General features: G+C 44.7%; 1 protein-coding gene across 2 annotated transcripts in view; it reads right to left on the bottom strand.

Moving 5' to 3' along the window:
• galnt15 (polypeptide N-acetylgalactosaminyltransferase 15) overlaps window positions 1-17283 on the bottom strand; it is a 102223-nt gene that overhangs the window by 43731 nt on the left and 41209 nt on the right. The window lies entirely within an intron of this gene.

Below are 17283 nucleotides of genomic sequence, written 5' to 3'. Positions count from 1 at the left end.
TGGACTTACCATCCGGAGCCTGGGATCCCTCGCCGGGTTCGCCGAAGAAGAGTTCCGACCGTCGGCCCGCGGCCGATAACATCCTGAAGCCGTGGTCTGCGGAGCTTCTAGCCGCGGGCAGGGTGTGGACTTCATCCGGAGCCTGGGATCCCTCGCCGGGGATTGCCGGAGAAGAGCTCCGACCGCCGACCTATAACATCCTGAAGCCGCGGACTCTGGTAGGAAAGTGCCGATTCGGGATCTCCAAACCGTGTGTGTTTCATCGTCCCGTGTCGGAGTTTCGATCATCTCAATGAGAGGGCCTGTACATCGAGGGCCGTCTCTAGCCGGCGACTACGGAGGGTTTATGCCCCCGACCAGGGGTGAACGAGGGAGGGGGACTGGCTGAACTTTGTTGCCTTCCACCACAGTGAAGAATGCTGTGGTAGATGTTTGTGTTAAATTTTATTGTGTGTCGTGTGTTCTTTTTAAGTGTATCGCTGCTGGCAAATTCATTTCACTGCATGTGATGTGCATGTGACGAATAAAATTTACTTTGACTTTGAGCTGGATAAATATTTAATAGATTATGCAACAGGGGTAGGGAGAAATGGCATAGAAGATTGGCATAGAAGATTGGCAAAGATTGAGGCTAGCATAGGTTAGCCATGACAATATTAAATGGTGAACAGTCTAATGGCCTATCCCTGATTCAATTTCCCTGTATTCTTGAAAACTTACAAATTGCTTAGGATCATACTGCAACAGCTAAAAAATTGAAGCATCTCTAACCAAAAGAATGTTAATGGGAATGTTCATTTACTGCTCCATTACTAAATTAATTAAGCAACACAATGGTAGAATACAGGGATTTATGCGAAATAATCCGAAGAATGGCACTCAATTCAATTTCTATCCTTTCATCCATTTAAGCTATGCCATTCTGGAGAGTTGAGGGAAACACGTTAATTGGCTTGCCTTAAGGTTACTGAAATAAAAAAACAAGAATGCTGGAAATACATATGATGGAGAATATGTGTTTGATGGTGGAATCCATACAGTAGAAAAACACCTAACCTCCTCTGAAATCCACTCAATTGATATTTCCCATGTGATAATAATGTATTTTGATTCTTCCCAATGCAGTGCAAAACCTCACACTATCCTGGAATAAACTCTATTGCCACATTTTTGCCCACTCACCTATCTATATCCCATTGTAGAGTCCAAATATGCTCATCACAACATGTATTGCCATCTACTCGTGTCATCAGCAAAATAGATAGTAAATAGAAAAGTATAGATAGTAAATAACTGAGGGCCATGGTTCAATTACAGTTTTGCCTAGCAAACTTTCATCCTCAACATTGTGAGAGTAATATCATTGTTCAAAATGTCCCATCATTCATACAAAAATAAAATATTTTTAACTATGATTTTAAAAATTCAGTCTTATAAAAACATTAAATAGTACTTATTAAAAAGTTAACCAAAAACATAAAAACATTTATATTTAAAACATTAAAAATTAACAAAATAATTCAAAAGAAAGCACCTTCCAATTTGTCTCCAATTAACAGCAACAGTATCTGTGGAAATCAATCAAGTCTTGGTTTCTGCTGCAGGTTTCATCTGGCCCTGGATCCTGGAGGCAATTCTCCAGAATGGATGCTGGAGAGTCTTAATAAGAGCAATTCCATTGCTGGGCTCTATGTCTTTGCTTTTGAAGTTGCACATGCAGAAGACTTGATCTAGTATCATTTAAATGGCTAAATGACAGTGGTAATTTGTAAAATCTAACCTATTTGCTTTATTTGAAAAGGTCTAGAATTTAAATCTGCTTTCAGGGATGAAGTAGCATTTGTGTGAGAAATGTGGGCATGTGACTGCTTTTTACCACATATAATTAGCATAATCATGGATAGGAGCTATGCAATAGCCATGCCTGAGGAAAATACAAATGTAGTTAGTGGTACCATGGGCAACATTAGTGTCATAGGAAGTGCCTAGAAGGTGCTTCAGTTCTTGATGTCTAATAACTATTTTATTTCTTGATTCCACTTGGTGGCTAATGCACAAAATACATTTTGTACTGGATCTAGATATACAAGATGTAATGAAAATCGGTAAATAAACAAATCCTCCGTTCAACCTCCTCCCCCACACCCATACCCCTCCTTCCTCACCCCTTACAATTACATATGTCCTATAATTTTAGATGAATTTGTTCTACCAACGTCAATCTCAGTAAAATTATACACATTCACAGAGAAACATGCTTGGAGTTTTGTTTTGCTGCCTGGATTGAATAAAAGTCTACTTACCTTGTATGAGTCCTGTACAATATAGTTTGGATATAGTCAACCCAATATTTCAGGCATAAAACGGACACAACAATTAACATGCCTACTCACAAAAAGCAGTGAGGGTAAATGGAAAAATGGTACTGGCACAGTGGGAATGTAATTCTAAGCCTTTTTAATTGACTAAAGTGTGTATGATTTTACAATCAGCACAAATATGTGACTTTAAAAGGCAGCGATTTGAAACCATGCTGAGTAAGTTTATAAGGATAGATATTAGATGCTTAACTCAAATATCTACAATTTCATCCCTGAACTCGAGCGGAAATGTTAATCCCATTCATTTCAAAATGGTTAATCCACTTATTCCAAAATGGTTCATCTTTTTACTAAGTTAAATCAGAAAATATGACAGATAAACATTAAAATATTTTTACAAATGCAGTCGACACCATGCCCTACCCATTGGGAGGTCTCATCTCTAATGTATGCTGTGCATAATTTTTCACTTTTCATAACTTTTTACTGATTGTTCAGACTCAAAATTACCCCTTACCCCAATGTTAATGGGTGAGTTCAATTCAAAGGTTTATTTGTTCCACCACAAACAAGCAAAGCAGGCTTTTTTCCACAAAGTGTGTTGAAATTCAGTACTAAAAATTAAAGCTTTTATATTTAAGATACTAGCATGGAAATCAGGTTGGCTGGATGGCAGAAGGCAATAAAGGAAGCTTTTTCTGGTTGGCTGCCAGTCGATAGCGGAGTTCCGCAGGGCTCGGTCCTGAGGCCGCTGCTGTTCACATTGTATATTAATGATTTGGATGAGGAGATTGAAGGCTTTGTGGCCAAGTTTGTGAATGATACAAAAATAGGTGGAGGGGCAGGTATTGTAGAAAAAGCAGAGACTCTGAAGAAGGAATTGGATAGGTTGGGAGAGTGGGCAGAGAAGTGGCAGATGGAATATAGTGTAGCAATGTGTGGAGTCATGCATTTGGTAGTAGGAATAAAGGCATAGATTATTTTCTAAATGGGGAGGGAATCCAGAAATCGGAGGTGCAAAGGGACTTGGGAGTGATGGTGCAGGATTCCCAAAAAGTTAATCTGTAAGTCGAATGGGTAGTAAAGAAAGCAAACACAATGCTAGCATTTATTTCAAGAGGGCTTGTATACAAAAACACAGATGTAATGCTGAGGCTCTGTCAGGCGCTGGTCAGGCAGCATTTGGAATGTTGTAAGCAATTTTGGGCACCATATCTGAGGAAGGATGTGCTGGCTCTGGAGATGGTCCAGAGGAGGTTTACAAGAATGATCCCAGAAATTAGTAGGTTAACATATGATGAGCGTTTGTCGGCTCTGGGCCAGTATGAGGGGGGACCTCATTGAAATGTACAGACTAGTGAAAGGCTTGGATAGAGTGGATGTTAATGGGTGAGTTCAATACAAAGGTTTATTTGTTCCACCACAAATAAGCAAAGCAGGCTATTTTCCATAAAGTGTGTTGAAATTCAGTACTAAAAATTACAGGTGGAAATTAAAGCTTTTATATTTAAGATACTAGCATGGAAATCAGATTGGCTGGATGGCAGAAGGCAATAGAGGAAGCTAGGATGGAGAGTGACATTGTTAATTCAGAAACAAGGGTTCAGAACTTAAAGAAAGGTAACTTTGAGGGTATGAGACGTGAATTGGCCAAGATTGACTGGCAATTGATTCTTAAAGGGTTGACGATGGATATGCAATGGAAGGCATTTAAAGACTGCATGGATGAACTACAACAATTGTTCATCCCAGTTTGGCAAAAGATTAAATCAGGGAAGGTAGTGCATCCGTGGATAACAAGGGAAATCAGGGATAGTATCAAAACAAAAGATGAAGCGCACAAATTAGCCAGAAAAAGCTGCATACCAGAGGACTGGTAGAAATTCAGAGTCCAGCAGAGGAGGACAAAGGGCTTAATTAGGAAAGGGAAAATAGATTATGAAAGAAAACTGGCAGGGAACATAAAAACTGACTGCAAAAGTTTTTATAGATATGTGAAGAGAAAGAGATTAGTTAAAACAAATGTAGGTCCCTTGCAGTCAGAAACAGGTGAATTGATCATGGGGAACAAGGACATGGCAGACAAATTGAATAACTACTTTGGTTCCGTCTTCACTAAGAAAGACATAAATAATCTGCTGGAAATAGCAGGGGACCGCGGGTCAAATGAGATGGAGGAACTGAGTGAAATCCAGGTTAGTTGGGAAGTGGTGTTAGGTAAATTGAATGGATTAAAGGCCAATAAATCCCCAGGGCCGGTTAGGCTGCATCCCAGAGAACTTAAGGAAGTAGCCCCAGAAATAGTGGATGCATTAGTGATAATTTTTCAAAACTCTTTAGATTCTGGAGTAGTTCCTGAGGATTGGAGGGTAGCTAATGTAACCCCACTTTTTAAAAAGGGAGGGAGAGAGAAAACGGGGAATTACAGATCAGTTAGTCTAACATTGGTAGTGGGGAAACTGCTAGAGTCGGTTATTAAAGATGGGATAGCAGCACATTTGGAAAGTGGTGAAATCATTGGACAAAGTCAGCATGGATTTACGAAAGATAAATCATGTCTGACGAATCTTATAGAATTTTTCGAGGATGTAACTAGTAGAGTGGATAAGTGAGAACCAGTGGATGTGTTATATCTGGACTTTCAGAAGGCTTTCGACAAGGTCCCACATAAGAGATTAGTATACACACTTAAGGCACACGATATTGGTGGTTCAGTATTAATGTGGATAGAAAACTGGCTAGCAAACAAGAAGCAAAGAGTAGGAGTAAACGGGTCATTTTCAGAATGGCAGGGAGTGACTAGTGGGGTACCGCAAGGCTCAGTGCTGGGACCCCAGCTATTTACGATATATATTAATGATTTGGACTAGGGAATTGAATGCAACATCTCCAAGTTTGCGGATGACACGAAGCTGGGGGGCAGTGTTAGCTGTGAGGAGGATGCTAGGAGGCTGCAAGGTGACTTGGATAGGCTGGGTGAGTGGGCAAATGCATGGCAGATGCAGTATAATGTGGATAAATGTGAGGTTATCCACTTTGGTGGCAAAAACAGGAAAGTAGACTATTATCTAAATGGTGGCCGATTAGGAAACGGGGAGATGCAACGAGACCTGGGTGTCATGGTACACCAGTCATTGAAAGTAGGTATGCAGGTGCAGCAGGCAGTGAGGAAAGCGAATGGTATGTTAGCATTCATAGCAAAAGGATTTGATTATAGGAGCAGGGAGGTTCTACTGCAATTGTACAGGGTATTGGTGAGACCACACCTGGAGTATTGTGTACAGTTTTGATCTCCAAGTCTTAGGAAAGACATTCTTGCTATAGAAGGAGTACAGAGAAGGTTCACCAGGCTGATTCCTGGGATGTCAGGACTTTCATATGAAGAAAGACTGGATAGACTCGGCTTGTACACGCTAGAATTTAGAAGATTGAGGGGGGATCTTATAGAAACATACAAAATTCTTAAGGGGTTGGACAGGCTAGATGCAGGAAGATTGTTCCCGATGTTGGGGAAGTCCAGGACAAGGGGTCACAGCTTAAGGATAGAAGGGAAATCCTTTAAGACCGAGATGAGAAAAACATTTTTCACACAGAGAGTGGTGAATCTCTGGAACTCTCTGCCACAGAAGGTAGTCGAGGCCAGTTCATTGGCTATATTTAAGAGGGAGTTAGATGTGGCTAAAGGGATCAGGGGATATGGAGAGAAGGCAGGTACAGGATACTGAGTTGGATGATCAGCCATGATCATATTGAATGGCAGTGCAGGCTCGAAGGGCCGAATGGCCTACTCCTGCACCTATTTTCTATGTTTCTATGTCTATGTTTCTATGTGGAGAGGATGCTTCAACTAGTGGGAGAGTCTAGGAATAGAAGTCATAGCCTCAGAATTAAAGGGCTTTTTTTAGGAAGGAGATGAGGAGGGATTTCTTTAGTCAGAGGGTGGTGAATCTGTGGAATTCTTTGCCACAGAAGGCAGTGGAGGCCAATTCAATGGATATATTTAAGGCAGAGAGAGATGGATTCTTGATTAGTACGGGTGTCAGAGGTTAGATTAGATTAGATTAGATAGCCTTTATTGTCATTCAGACCGAAGTCTGAACGAAATTGAAGCAGTCATACATACAATAAAAAACAACAATAAACACATATTAACATCCACCACAGTGAGTCCACCCAACATCTCCTCACTGTGATGGAGGCAAAAGTCTTAGGTCTCCAGTCTCTTCCCTCCTCTTCTCCCTCTGCGCTGAGGCGATACCCCCGGGCGATGTTACAACTGTCCCGCGGCTCAAACACCGCGGCCCGGGGTGGTCGAAGCTGCCGCCAACCAGTCCTGCTGACGCAGCCGCTGGCCCGCGGCCGAACCCCGGACTCAGGCCACCGCCGCCAGAACACCGTCCCAGCCACCGGAGCACCGTTCCAGCCCCGAGCCGGATCGCCCTCACGTGAGTACCGTTACCGTCTCAGCCTCGCGCCAGGCCGCCCCGACTGGGCGCCGCTCCTCCCTCGGGCTGGACCGCCCCGACATGGGCGCCGCTCCTCTCTCGGGCTGGGCCGCCCCGACTGGGCGCCGCTCCTCCCTCGGGCTGGGCCACCCCGACTGGGCACCGCTTCTCCCTCGGGCTGGGCCGCCCCAACATGGGCGCCGCTCCTCCCTCGGGCTTGGAGCGCCGTACCTCCCCGAGCTCGGCCACTCCGACGGGAGCACCGTTCCTTCCTCGGGCCGGCCGTCCTCACGGGAGCGTCACAGCCCCTCACGAAAGCACTGTTCCAGCCCCGAGCCGAGCCGTCCTCATGGGAGCGAGCCCAGTGCGAGTCCTGGCGGGCTCTGCCTCCTGAGCCTCGAGGTCGCCAGCTCCGCCATTAGGCCTCAGCGCAGACGGAGGCAGAGAAGGGGAATTATGGGAAGAAGGCATGAGAATGGGGTTAGGAGGGAGAGATAGATCTGCCATGATTGAACGGCGGAGTAGACTTGATGGCCTAATTCTCCTCCTATATAACCATATAACAATTACAGCACGGAAACAGGCCAACTCGGCCCTTCTAGTCCGTGCCGAACACTTATTCTCCCCTAGTCCCGTTTACCTGCACTCAGACCATAACCCTCCATTCCTTTCCCGTCCATATACCTATCCAATTTATTTTTAAATGATAAAATCGAACCTGCCTCCACCACTTCCACTGGAAGCTCATTCCACACAGCTACCACTCTCTGAGTAAAGAAGTTCCCCCTCATGTTACCCCTAAACTTCTGTCCCTTAATTCTCAAGTCATGTCCTCTTGTTTGAATCTTCCCTACTCTCAATGGGAAAAGCTTATCCACGTCAACTCTGTCTATCCCTCTCATCATTTTAAAGACCTCTATCAAGTCCCCCCTTAACCTTCTGCACTCCAAAGAATAAAGACCTAACTTGTTCAACCTTTCTCTGTAACTTAGTTGCTGAAACCCAGGCAACATTCTAATAAATCTCCTCTGTACTCTCTCTATTTTGTTGACATCCTTGCTATAATTAGGCGACCAAAATTGTACACCATACTCCAGAATTGGCCTCACCAATGCCTTGTACAATTTTAACATTACATCCCAACTTCTATACTCAATGCTCTGATTTATAAAGGCCAGCACACCAAAAGCTTTCTTTACCACCCTATCTACATGAGATTCCACCTTCAGGGAACTGTGCAGAGTTATTCCTAGATCCCTCTGTTCAACTGCATTCCTCAACTCACTACCATTTACCATGTACGTCCTATTTTGATTTGTCCTGCCAAGATGTAGCACCTCACACTTATCAGCATTAAACTCCATCTGCCATCTTTCAGCCCACTCTTCCAAATGGCCTAAATCTCTCTGTAGACTTTGAAAATCTACTTCATTATCCACAACACCACCTATCTTAGTATCATCTGCATACTTACTAATCCAATTTACCACACCATCATCCAGATTATTGATGTACATGACAAACAACAGTGGACCAACACAGATCCCTGTGGCACCCCACTAGTCACCGGCCTCCAACCTGACAAACAGCCATCCACCATTACTCTCTGGCATCTCCCATTTAGCCACTGTTGAATCCATCTTGCTACTCCACCATTAATACCCAACAATTGAACCTTCTTAACCAACCTTCCATGAGGAACCTTGTCAAAGGCCTTACTGAAGTCCATATAGACAACATCCACTGCTTTACCCTCATCAATTTCCCGAGTAACCTCTTCAAAAAATTCAAGAAGATTAGTCAAACATGACCTTCCAGGCACAAATCCATGTTGACTGTTCCTAATCAGACCCTGTTTATCCAGATGCTTATATATATTATCTCTAAGTATCCTTTCCATTAATTTGCCCACCACTGATGTCAAACTAACAGGTCTATAATTGCTAGGTTTACTCTTAGAACCATTTTTAAACAATGGAACAACATGCGCAATATGCCAATACTCCAGCACTATTCCCGTTTCTAATGACAATTGAAATATTTCTGTCATAGCCCCTGCTATTTCTACACTAACTTCCCTCAATGTCCAAGGAAATATCCTGTCAGGACCTGGAGACTTATCCACTTTTATATTTTTCAAAAGTGTCAGTACTTCCTCTTCTTTGAATCTCATAGTTTCCATAGCTACCCTACTTGTTTCCCTTACCTCACATAATTCAATATCCTTCTCCTTGGTGAATCTTAAAGAAAAGAAATTGTTCAATATCTCCCCCATCTCTTTTGGCTCTGCAGATAGCTGTCCACTCTGTCTCTCTAATGGACCAATTTTATCCCTCGTTATCCTTTTGCTATTAATATAGCTGTAGAAACCCTTTGGATTTACTTTCACCTTACTTTCCAAAGCAACCTCATATCTTCTTTTAGCTTTTCTAATTTCTTTCTTAAGATTCTTTTTACATTCTTTATACTCCTCAAGCACCTCATTTACTCCATGCTGCCTATAATTATTGTAGATCTCTCTCTTTTTCCGAACCAAGTGTCCAATTTCCCTTGAAAACCATGGCTCTTTCCAATTTTTACTATTTCCTTTCAATTCTGTACTCTTAAAATTTCATCTTTAAATGTCCTCCATTTCTCCTCCACATCCTTCCCGTCAAACAAAATGTCCCAATTCACTCCTTTTAAATCCTTTCGCATCTCCTCAAAGTTAGCCTTTCTCCAATCAAAAATCTCAATCCTAGGTCCAGTTCTGACCCTCTCCATAATTATATTGAAACTAATGGTATTGTGATCACTGGACCCGAAGTGTTCCCCAACACATACCTCCGCCACCTGACGTGTCTCATTTCCTAACAGGAGGTCCAGCACTGCCCCATCTCTAGTAGGTACCTCTATGTATTGCTGCAAAAAACTATCCTGCACACATTTTACAAACTCCAAACCATCCAGCCCATTTACAGAATGTGTTTGGAGGTACACACAATTGCTGGGGAAACTCAGCGGGTGCAGCAGCATCTATGGAGCGAAGGAAATAGGCGACGTTTCGGGCCGAAACCCTTCTTCAGACTGGTTGGCTACAGACTGGCTACAGAATGTGTTTCCCAGTCTATGTGTGGAAAATTGAAATCTCCCACAATCACTACCTTGTGCTTACTACTAATATCTGCGATCTCCTTACATATTTGCTCTTCCAATTCTCGCTCCCCATTAGGCGGTCTATAATACACCCCTATAAGTGTTGCTACACCTTTCCCATTTCTCAGTTCCATCCAAATAGCCTCCCTAGACGAGCCTTCTAATCTACCCTGCCAAAGCACTGCTGTGATATCTTTCCTGACAAGCAATGCAACACCTCCACCTCTTGCCCCTCCAATTCTATCACACCTGAAGCAACGAAATCCTGGAATATTTAGTTTCCAATCACAGCCCTCCTGCAACCATGTTTCACTGATCGCCACAACATCATACTTCCAGGTGTCAATCCAGGCTCTAAGCTCATCCACCTTTCTTACAATGCTCCTAGCATTAAAATATACACATTTAAGAAACCCACCCCCCTCGTATTCTCTGTTTATTATCTTTTTCTTCTTTCTCCCCTACATTTTGTGTCCGAGTGCTACCCTTCTCTGCCTCCTGCCTCACACACTGGCTACTAGCTTTCCCTATTTGAGTCCCTCCCTCCAACCGTTCTAGTTTATCACACGATCTTATGGTCTATATTCATCCTATGTGACTACCACAGAGAAAGTGACATCTAGAGCACAATGCACTTTTCAAATTAACTTTATTTCCAAACAATGTATCCACTTATTCCACCTGCAGATATTTACAAGGGAAAATATAATTAATTGCCCCTTCAATATTTTTAAATTTGGATTAACAACCAACTCAAACAGCACCTGGTCAGACCAAAGATGAATTATTTTTAGCTAAATTTAGTAAAAATACTTAAATTACAATTATTCTCCATTTTAAATGCAAACCTGTGAAGAACTACTTAATTTTATTCAAAACACAAAGTGCTGAAGTAACTTACCGGATCAGGCAGTTACAGGAAAGAGGGGGAAGAGGAGGCATGTTATATGAGGTGCTGGATTATGAGGTGCTGTTCCTCTAGTTTGCATGTGGCCTCAGTCTGGCAATGTTCAAGATTCCAATATCTGCAGTTACTTGTGTCTCCACTTCATTTTCGTATCTGTGATCGCCAGAGACTTTAATATTCAAGTTCAAGTTCAAGTTCAAGTGAGTTTATTGTCATGTGTCCCTGTATAGGACAATGAAATTCTTGCTTTGCTTCAGCACACAGAACATAGTAGGCATTTACTACAAAACAGATCAGTGTGTCCATATACCATGATATAAATATATACACACGTGAATAAATAAACTGATAAAGTTCAAATAACAGAAAATGGGTTATTAATAATCAGAGTTTTGTCCGAGCCAGGTTTAATAGCCTGATGGCTGTGGGGAAGTAGCTATTCCTGAACCTGGTTGTTGCAGTCTTCAGGCTCCTGTACCTTCTACCTGAAGGTAGCAGGGAGATGAGTGTGTGGCCTGGATGGTGTGGGTCTTTGATGATACTGCCAGCCTTTTTGAGGCAGCGACTGCGATAAATCCCCTCGATGGAAGGAAGGTCAGAGCCGATGATGGACTGGGCAATGTTTACTACTTTTTGTAGTCTTTTCCTCTCCAGGGCGCTCAAATTGCCGAACCAAGCCACGATGCAACCGGTCAGCATGCTCTCTACTGTGCACCTGTAGAAGTTAGAGAGAGTCTTCCTTGACAAACCGACTCTCCGTAATCTTCTCAGGAAGTAGAGGCGCTGATGAGCTTTCTTGATAATTGCATTAGTGTTCTCGGACCAGGAAAGATCTTCAGAGATGTGCATGCCCAGGAATTTGAAGCTCTTGACCCTTTCAACCATCGACCCATTGATATAAATTGGGCTGTGGGTCCCCCTCCTACTCCTTCCAAAGTCCACAATCAGTTCCTTGGTTTTGCTGGTGTTGAGGACCAGGTTATTGCACTGGCACCATATGGACAGTTGCTCGATCTCTCTTCTATACTCGGACTCATCCCCATCAGTGATACGCCCCACAACAGTGGTGTCGTCAGCGAACTTGATGATGGAGTTCGCACTGTGATTGGCTATGCAGTCATGGGTATAGAGTGAGTACAGCAGGGGGCTGAGCACGCAGCCTTGAGGTGCTCCTGTGCTGATTGTTATCGAGGCTGACACATTTCCACCAATACGAACAGACTGTGGTCTGTGAATGAGGAAGTCGAGGATCCAATTGCAGAGGGATGCGCAGAGACCCAGTTCCGCGAGTTTGGTAACCAGCTTGGAGGGGATGATTGTATTAAATGCCAAGCTGTAATCGATGAATAACAGCCTGACATATGAGTTTTTGTTGTCCAAGTGGTCCAGAGCGGAGTGGAGGGCCAGCGAGATCGCATCCACCGTTGATCTGTTGTGGCGGTAAGCGAACTGCAGTGGGTCCAGGTTTTTGTCGAGGTAGGAGTTGATTTGCTCCATGATCAACCTCTCAAAGCACTTCATCACCACCGGCGTTAGTGCCACTGGTCGATAGTCATTGAGGCACGTCACCTTACTCTTCTTGGGCACTGGTATAATTGATGCCCTTTTAAAGCAGGTGGGGACCTCAGAAGTGAGAGGTTGAAAATGTCCGTAAAAACTCCAGCCAGTTGGTCCGCACAGGTTTTTAGAACACGACCGGGTATACCATCAGGTCCAGGTGCTTTTCGGGGGTTCACTCCTCTGAAGGATTTCCTGACGTCGGCCTCTGTGACTGAGACTGAAATGCCATCACAGCGAATGGGGGATCGGGAAGGCACATCAGTATTCTCCCTATCAAAGCGTGCGTAAAACGCATTGAGCTCGTCAGGGAGTGATGTTTCGCCGACATTCGAGCTGCCTCCTGGTTTCGCCTTGTAGGAGGTGATTGTATTCAGGCCCCGCCACAGCTGCCGAACATCTGTCTCAACCTCCAGTTTGGAGCAGGTCCCTTTTGGCCTTTTGATGGCCTTACCAAGGTCGTATCTGGACTTCATGTAGGCCACTGTATCATTGGAAGTGAATGCCCTGTGTCTGGCCTTCAGCAGAGTGCGGATCTCAAAGTTCATCCAAGGTTTCTGATTGGGAAACACTCGTAAGGTTTTTGTAGGGATGCAGTCCTCCACACATTTCTTTACGAAGTCTGTAACGACTGTGGCGTATTCGTTCAAGTCCGTTGCCGAGTCCTTGAACATTGCCCAGTCTACAGACTCCAAACAGTCCTGGAGTTGTTCCTCTGCCCCCCCCGACCAGCTCTGTACTGTCCTCACTTCTGGGGGTGCGCTCTTCAATTGCTGCCTGTAGGCAGGAAGAAGCATCACCGCGGTATGGTCGGATTTACCAAAGTAAATATGTTAATTTAGTTGCTTCCAATGAATATTGATTATTGTACAATTGGAAGTAAACAAGAGCCCAATTTTCAAAAGTTGCTTACCAGGGTATGCCCTGGACCTCCTTTCTTCCAGCTTTCTCGCCTCTCCGAGAATGATCCCAGGAATGATTGGGTTAACATATGATGAGCATTTGACGGCACTGGACCTGTACTCGCTAGAATTTTGAAGGATGAGGGGGTACCTCATTGAAAGTTACCAAATAGTGAAAGGCTTGGATAGGGTGAATGTTTCCACTAGTGGGAGAGTCTAGGATCAGAGGCCATAACATCAAAATAAAAGGGTGTACCTTTAGAAAGGGCATGAGGAGGAATCTCTTTAGTCAGAGGGTGGTGAATTTGTGCAATTTATTGCCCAGAAGGCTGAGGGGGCCAAGTCAATGGATATTATTAAGGTGGAAACAGACAGGTTCGTGGTTATGGGGAGAAGGCAAAAGAATGGGGTTAAGAGGGAAAGATAGATCGGCCATGATTGAATGGCGGATTAGTCTTGATGGGCCGCATGGCCTAATTCTGCTCCGAATTCTCTCCTATAGGCTGACATTGGAGTTGTGCTTAGCCAAACAAGAGACATTGGCATATGTAAAAAAAAAAAGGTTACAACAAAATAAGTGAGCACCTCAGCAGAAGCCTCCCTTTGTAGTCTTGTGCTCACACCTCAATGATTCCTGATCCTGTCAGGATGTTCACCTCTTTTTTTTGCCAACTCTGGGAGTCCGGCAGCATCTCTGGATGACATGAATAGTCTGAAGAAGGAACCCTGACCTGAAACATGGCCTAGTCATGTCCTCAAGAGATGCTGCCTAACCCATTATTATACTCCAGCACTTTGTGTTTTTAGTTTGGATTATTGTGTTCGGTTTTGGTCACCCTGCTACAGGAAGAATGTCATTAAGCCAGAAAGGGTGCAGAGAAGATTTACGAGGGTGTTGCCTAAACTCCAGGGCCTGAGCTATAGGGGGAGGTTGGCCAGGCTAGGCCAATTCCTTGGAGTGCAAGAGGCTGAGGGGTGATCTCAAGGAGTGTATATAATCATGAGGTGAATAGATAGGGTGAGGTAGGGGCTTTTACCCAGAGTGAGGAAATCAAGAACCATAGGACACAACTTTAAGGTAAAAGGGGAAAGATTTAGTACAAACTGGAAGGGCAACTTTTTCATTCACAGGGTATTGGGTATATGGAACAAACTACGAGGAGGTAGTTGAGGCAGGTACAATAACGGCATTTAAAAGACATTTGGACAGGTGCATGAATACGAAAGGTTTAAAGGGATATGTGCCAAACTGAGGCAAGCTTAGCTAGGGCAACTTGGTCAGCATGGAAGAGTTGAGCTGATGGGTCCGTTTCCATGCTGATGACTCTATAACTGCACTCTAAAGAGATATCAGGTCATATTAGTGGATCATAGAACATTTACAATACAGACAGAGACCATTTGACACTCTGTGCCCACTGTGTAGTCAAGACAGAGTTACCGAGTCTAATCCCACCTTCCTGCACTCAATCTGTATCTCAGTATTACACAGCTCCACAAATGCATATCTAAGTACCTTTTAAATGGGATGAATTCCAGACACTGCTTCTCCTCTGGATGAAAAACAAAGCTAATTTATTTTCAAATTCTTCCAGTTATTTTAAATCCATTCTCTCTGCTAAGAGAAATACTTTAAATCAATTCTCTCTACTTCATGATAAATCTATTCATTTTATAACTTAATAGAATAGAATAGAATAGAATATGTTTATTGTCATTGCACAAAACTGAGCAACGAAATTCCATTTGCTTCTCCTCCGTTAAAAGAAATACAACACAACAACCAATACACATATGTACAGTTAATAGTAAAATAATAGATACATTTTTTAAAAAGTTTAAAAGAATTTAGCGGTATTCCTCGAAGTTACTTCTTGCTTCCCAGTGTTCACTATTGGAGTTAAGCTCTTTTACCGCACATGGGTAGAAACTATTTTTTAGTCTACCGGTGCGAGCCTGCAGAGACCTGAGTCGCCTCCCCGAGGGTAGCAGAGTAAAAAGGTGGTTGGCAGGGTGGGATGTGTCCTTCTTGATATTTATGGCCCTGCGCAAGCATCGGGCCTTGTATATGTCATCCAAGGAGGGCAGGTTAGCGTTTGTAATGCGCTGCGCAGTTTTTATAATTCCCTGCAGCGCCCTCCTCTCAGCCACAGTACAGCTGCAACCACCAGGATTCCGTAGGTGAGGATACTTTCCACGGCGCATCGATAGAAGGACAGCAGCAGCGGCTGTGAGACGTTAGCTCTCCGTAGAGACCTCAGGAAATACAGCCGCTGATGAGACTTCTTCAAGAGAGTGACGGTGTTCATTTGCCATTTGAGGTCCTGGGAGATGTTTATTCCCAGGAACCTAAAGTCGTTGACTCTCTCCACCATGTCTCCTTTGATGTATAAGGGAGCAGGTTCCTCTCTCCTCTTCCTCCTGAAGTCAACGACAAGTTCTTTTGTCTTTGATGGGTTTAGTACCAGGTTGTTTTTGGTACACCAGACGGTCAGTTTTTGGACTTCATCCCTGTAGGCAGACTCGTCATCGTTGTTTATCAGTCCCACCACAGTCGTGTCGTCCGCAAACTTGATGATCCTGTTTGTACTGTGTGTTGGTATACAGTCGTAAGTGTATATTGTATACAAGATTGGACTCAGCACACATCCTTGTGGCGCACCTGTGCTAAGCGTCAGGACTGGGGAGTAATTGGACCCCATCCTGACAGTCTGTGGGCGGTCTGTTAAAAAGTCCTTAATCCATCCACATGTGTTTGCATTAACACCTAGATCAGACAGTTTGTCCACCATTCTGCTGGGGATGATAGTATTAAATGCAGCACTAAAATCTACAAATAACATCCGCACATATGAGCCAGGACGCTCCAGATGTGCCAGTGCAGAATGTAGAGCTGTGTTGATGGCATCTTCCGTTGACCTATTAGCTCTATACGCAAATTGATGCTGATCCAGGGTGGGTGGGAGTGAGGACTTAATGTGGGCCAGGACCAGCCGTTCAAAACATTTCATCACGGTCGAAGTGAGAGCAACAGGTCTATAGTTAAGGTTTCCCTCACCGTACTGTGCTGCGAGTGCACAAAGTTTCGTTCCGATCGGTGGCTTATTGTAATGTAAAAGGTAGCGAGATTTAAAAACCTTAAAACTCGCGCGTGCGCAGATCGAACTCCTCTCCTGCCAGTCAGCGCCGCGCGGATTAGTCTCTTCTCCAATCACTCCCCGGAACGGTCCTCCCCCTTCCTGCGCCATTACGTCTTTTCTGGAGCTGCGGGTGGCCGGCGGAGGTCTCCAACCGGACAAAATTATTGGAGGGACTGGAAGCGACCCAGCCCGGCCGGGCCCGGAGTTAGAGATGTGGCGAAATGGAAAGCGGAGACTCTGATCCCGGCGGAGGAGAACGACCAGCGACCAGCGCTCGCTGTAAGTCCCCATCGCACCACCTGCTCCAGCCTCTTCCCCTCTCGTCCCCTTCGTTGGCTCCTGCCAGACTCCCCCGCGATACCCCTCTCCCCCATGGTTCGTCCCCGTCTTTTCTCCGAGCTCACTCCCCGCCCACACACACACCCCCTCCCCCACAACCCTCCCTCCCGCCCAAAACCCCCCTCCCGCCCACACACCCCCCCCCTGCCCACACACCCATCTTCCCCACAACCCCCTCCCTCCCCCACATCCCCCCTCCCCCCACACCACCCACTCCCCATCCTACACCTCCCCGCACACACACACCCCCCTCCCCTCCTACACCACAACCCCCCGCCACACACCCTACTTCCATCCCCCCAAACATGAGAGGAGGGGAAGGGAGTGCTGGGGATGAGGGGAAATGAGCTACGCCTGCGCAGTTAGGGGCTATAGGTGAGTGGTGGAATATTGCGTTGGGGGAATGGGTTGCGTTGGTGGAACGGGTGAGTGGTAGAATATTACGTTGGGGAATGGGTTGCGTTGGGGGACCAGGCCTCCCGTGTGACTGGGACCCAACGGGTCCCACTTAGTCTAGTTTTATCCTAAAAGCTGAAC

Source organism: Amblyraja radiata, chromosome 2 (genome assembly GCF_010909765.2).
Source record: "Amblyraja radiata isolate CabotCenter1 chromosome 2, sAmbRad1.1.pri, whole genome shotgun sequence".
In the NCBI taxonomy this organism is placed as follows: Eukaryota; Metazoa; Chordata; class Chondrichthyes; order Rajiformes; family Rajidae; genus Amblyraja; species Amblyraja radiata.
This window is presented reverse-complemented; position numbering and strand designations above follow the sequence as displayed.